The sequence below is a fragment of the Erinaceus europaeus genome, chromosome 22, assembly GCF_950295315.1.
Source record: "Erinaceus europaeus chromosome 22, mEriEur2.1, whole genome shotgun sequence".
In the NCBI taxonomy this organism is placed as follows: domain Eukaryota; kingdom Metazoa; phylum Chordata; class Mammalia; order Eulipotyphla; family Erinaceidae; genus Erinaceus; species Erinaceus europaeus.
The window spans coordinates 16,454,147-16,459,186 of NC_080183.1; positions in this window are offsets into that span (position 1 = coordinate 16,454,147).

Genomic DNA, 5,040 nt, shown 5'->3' on the forward strand with positions numbered 1-5,040 from the left:
GTGTGTGAGTGTGTGTCTGTGTGTGTGTGAGTGTGTGTGTGTCTGTGTGTGAGTGTGTGTGTGCGTGTGAGTGTGTATGCGTGTGAGTGTGTGTGAGTGTGAGTGTGAGAGTGTGATTGTGTCTGTGTGTGAGTGTGTGTGTGTGTGAGTGTCTGTGTGTGAGTGTGTGTGTGAGTGTGAGAGTGTGATTGTGTCTGTGTGTGAGTGTGTGTCTGTGTGTGTGAGTGTGTGTGTGAGTGTGTGTCTGTGTGTGAGTGTGTGTGTGAGTGTGTGTGCGTGTGAGTGTGTATGTGTGTGAGTGTGTGTCTGTGTGTGAGTGTGTGTGTGAGTGTGTGTGAGTGTATGTGTGAGTGTGAGTGAGTGTGTGTGTGAGTGTGTGTGTCTGTTTGTGTCTGTGTGTGAGTGTGAGCGTGTGGAGTGCGTGTGTGAGTGTGTGTGTCTGTGTGTGAGTGCGTGTGTGAGTGCGTGTGTGTGTGTGAGTGTGTGTGTGAGTGTGTGTGTGTGTGTGAGCGTGTGGAGTGCGTGTGTGAGTGTGTGTGTGTGAGTGTGAGCGTGTGGAGTGTGTGTGAGTGTGTGTGAGAGTGTGTGAGTGAGTGTGTGTGTGGAGTGTGTGTTTGTGTGGAGTGTGTGTATGTCTGTGTGTGTGAGTGTGTGTGAGTGTGTGTGTGAGTGTGTGTATGTGGAGTGTGAGTGTGTGTTAGTGTGTGTGTGTGAGTGTGTGTGTGAGCATGTGGAGTGCGTGTGTGAGTGTGAGTGTGTGTGAGTGTGTGTGTGGAGTGCGTGTGTGTGTGTCTGTGTGTGTGTGAGTGTGTGTGGAGTGTGTGTGTGAGTGTGTGTATGTGGAGTGTGAGTGTGTGTGTTAGTGTGTGTGTGTGTGAGCATGTGGAGTGCGTGTGTGAGTGTGAGTGTGTGTGGAGTGTGTGTGTGAGTGTGTGTGTGAGCGTGTGTGAGTGTGTGTGTGTGTGTGAGCGTGTGGAGAGCGTGTGGATCGGGGTGTGGCGGCCGGGTCTCCACCTCCTCCGGCCGCACTGCGGCTCCCTGTGGCCACTGGCGGGCAGGCAGGACGGGGACAGGAATGAGAGCGGCCAGTGGCGGCCTCCTGCGCAGTGGGCTCTCCGGTCCTCACGTCCTTCCCGCCTGCTCTCCCGCCCGCCTCACCTGCCAGACCACCCCTCGGGGCTGGGTGGTGCCCGTGCCCGGTAGAGGACCCGGGTTCAAGGCTGCCGTCCACACGATGGGGCGGGGCTGCGGGTGTCGCTGCCTGTCCCCGTCCTGTCAAGTGTCCTCGGGCTCTGATCCATCAGAGAAAGAAAGACACCGTGTTTACAGGAGCCCTGCCAGCCTTGTGCCGGGGGTCTTTGCCGGGAGGCTCCCACAAGGCGGGTGGGTGGCGGCTACAGGTCAGCGAGCAGGGGGCTCAGGGCGGGCCAGAGCCTGGTTTGCTGACCGGAAGCTGGAGGTGAGCAGAGCTTGGTGGGAGCTGAACCCCGACTTTCCCTCTGTGCCCTGCAGGTGAGCTCTGAGGAGACAAAGCTCTTCCTGGAGGCGTTCGGGCCACGGGACACTTTGTACGGAGACCCAGCAGCTAGAGGAAGCACCCAAGCCCACTTTGGTTCCCAGGTACTGTGAGCTAAGTCCTTGAGGGGGGCTGTCTGGAAACTCCTAGAGTGAGGCATTGTGGGACATGACAGCATCACGACATGACAAGCGTCACGACTCTTGCTGTGGCATGTTTGCTGTGAGCAGGAACTATGCAGGAACTATGCAAATACATGGTTTGCTTCACATGAAGAGCTGGAGCATCATGAGTGAGTGTGTGTGTGAGTGAGTGTGTGTGTGAGTGTGTATGTGTGAGTGTGTGTGTGTGAGTGTGTGTGTGTGAGTGTGTGAGTGTGTGAGTATGTGTGAGTGTGTGAGTGAGTGTGAGTATGTGTGAGTGTGTGTGTGAGTGTGAGTGTGTGTGAGTGTGTGAATGAGTGTGAGTGTGTGTGAGTGTGTGTGAGTGTGTGTGAGTATGTGTGAGTGAGTGTGAGTGTGTGTGAGTGAGTGTGTGTGTGAGTGTGTGTGTGAGAGTGTGTGTGAGTGAGTATGTGTGTGAGTGTGTGAGTGTGTGAGTGTGTGTGAGTGAGTATGTGTGTGAGTGTGTGAGTGAGTGTGTGTGTGTGTGTGTGAGTGTGTCTGAGTGTGTGTGAGTGAGTATGTGTGTGAGTTTCCGTGCGGCAGTGCTGCTGACTCACTTCTGTGGCTCAACACCTGCAGGGTGAATTCACTGCTCCTGGTGGCCAGCCCCCCTTTTATTTGCTAGGACAAAGAGAAATTGAGAGGGAAGGGGAGATGGAGAAGGACAGAGGACAGACACCTGCAGACCTGCTTCACTTCTTGTGAAGCTTTTCCCCTGCAGGTGGGACTGGGGGCTCGAACCCAGGTTCTTTCATAGACTGGTTGCTGGCAGCCGCTCAGGCGTGGCGAGAGTCCTGTGAGAGCAGCTTGCGGGACCCTCCCGGCCTGTTCTTGTGCCCCTGCGCCCAGTGGCTGCCAGGCCTGTGAGCCTCCCCCTGCACCTGGAGGTGGGGTTCAGCACATGGGCGTGGAAGAGGCAGGAAGGGGAGGCTTTGGTAAGAACTGAAGCGAGGCTGGAGAATTAGCCCGTCTGAATGGGGCTGTTTATGTCGTGCACACGTGTCAGTAGAGCCACCCCGCCCCCGTGCATTTCACTCTTTCTCGATCTCTATCTAAAATCAGTAAAGTTAAGATGAAGAAGAAAGAGCAGGAGAAGGAGAAGAAGAAGAGAATGAAGAAGATGGAGAGAGAGAGGAGGAGGGGGAGGAGAGAGGAAAGACACTGAACCCAGGGTCAGGAAATAATGAGATGCACGGGAAAGGCCCATCAGAGAGTCAGCTCCCAGCGTTGGGGGACGCAGGTACCAGACCTTGGGCATGCTCTGGGGGGCTGCGAGGAGGAGTAAGATGAAGAAGAGAGAGGAGGAGAAGGAGAAGAAGAAGAGAATGAAGAAGATGAAGAGAGAGAGGAGGAAGGGGAGCAGAGAGGAAAGACACTGAACCCAGGGTCAGGAAATAGTGAGGCACACGGGAAAGGCCCATCAGAGAGTCAGCTCCCAGCGCTGGGGGATGCAGGTACCAGACCTTGGGCATGCTCTGGGGGGCTGCGAGGAGGAGTAAGGGGGCCCCGAGGGGGCTGGTGCAGGTTTTATTAATCTTCTAGCTGTATGGGGAGGGAAACGAGTCTAGGAAAGTAAAGGGGGGATATTACACCCCCAAGTCTAGAGGCTAATTCAACATGAGGCCTGGTCTTGGTTCTTGAGTGGTGGCATTAGGAATGCCTCTCTAACTCTTGCAATTCTGTTTACTCTCTCTCTCTGTTTTCATTTTCTCCCACATGCTGGCAACATGGCTCCTAGAAGCTCCAGGCCTGCCCCCCTCTGCTCAGCAGTGAGGGGCTTCATGCAAGAGATAAATGTGGAAGAATAAACATGAAGCTTGAAAAAATAGCTCATGTTTGGGAGGTGGGTGTGTTGGAGTCTGAATCATGGGAGTGGGGGGCTGATTTTTTTTGATAAGTTCATGTGAATCTTATCTCTAGATTCCACACATGAGTGAAACCATCCGGTAGTTGTCTTTCATCTCTTATTTTGCTAAGCATAATCACCTCCACATCTGTGTATTTGTCCCAAAGGGCACAATGTCATCTTTTTTGTGACTGCTGAGTAGTATTCTGTGGAATATACATCCCATACCTTCTTTAGCCAGTCATCTATATGGGCATATAGGCTGCTTCCACTCTTTGGCTGTTGTGAATAATGCAGCTATGAACACAGGGGTGCCTGTGGCCCTTCAAATTAGCGCTTGAGTGTCCACTGGATAAATGCCAAGAGTGGGATTGCTGGGGCATAAGGGTCTTCCATTTCTATTTGTTTAAGGACGGTCCATACAGTCTTTCGGAGGGGCTGCACCAGTCTGCATTCCATCCAGCAGTTCAACAGAGTCGCCTTTTGTTTACCACCTCTCTGACACCTGACATTTCCTGGTTTGTTTATGTCAGCCATTCTCTCAGATGTGAGATGGTGTCTCAGCGTAGTTTTAATTTATATTTCTCTAGTGATACGTAAACTGGAGCATTTCTTCATGTGTCTGAGGGCCATGTGTGTCTTTAGAAAACTATCTTTAGTTTTTCGGTCCATTTCTTTTAATGGGTCATTTTTGCTTGTTTTGTAGATCTATCTACAAGTCTTTTTCAAGTTGGCCTCGATTCACCAATATTGGGCTGTATCACTGTATTTTGCTCTCCCCTTTCTTGTGTCTGGTTTTTCCAGTTGTTGTTGTGTTCCTGGTTCTATCCTAATACTAATCATCACATTAAAAGTTGGGATCCCTTTGCCTCTTCTTTTTAAAATTTTTTTCCCCCTTTCTGTTGCCCTTGTTGTTTATCATTGTTATTATTGTTGTTGTTATTGCTGTCGTCATTGTTGGATAGGACAGAGAGAAATGGAGAGAGGAGGGGAAGACAGAGACGGGGAGAGAAAGACAGACACATGCAGACCTGCTTCACCGAAGCCTTTGTAGCGACTCCCCTGCATGTGGGGGGCCGGGGGCTTGAACTGGGATCTTTACGCCGGTCCTTGCGCTTTGCACCATGTGCGCTTAACCTGCTGTGCTACCACCCAGCTCCCGACAACAATATTAACAACACAATGATAAACAACAAGGGCAACAAAAGGGAAAAAAATGGCCTCCAGGAGCAGTGGATTCGTAGCACAGGCACCGAGCCCCAGCAATAACCCTGGAGGCAAAAAAAAAAAAAAAAAAAAAAGAACAAAAAACCCTGCCATTTCTTTAACTCAGATCTGGAAGTGATGAACCTCACTGCCTAACTCCCAGTCCTGTGTCCAGCCTATTAGTCCTGGGAATCGCTCCCTCACCCTCTTTCTGTCTGGGAGCCACACCTGTTTGTTTGTGCTCACCTGTGGCTTGGTGAGGCTTTGAGAGACTCTGGTTGTAGTTTACAGATAATTCTCGTTGCTTT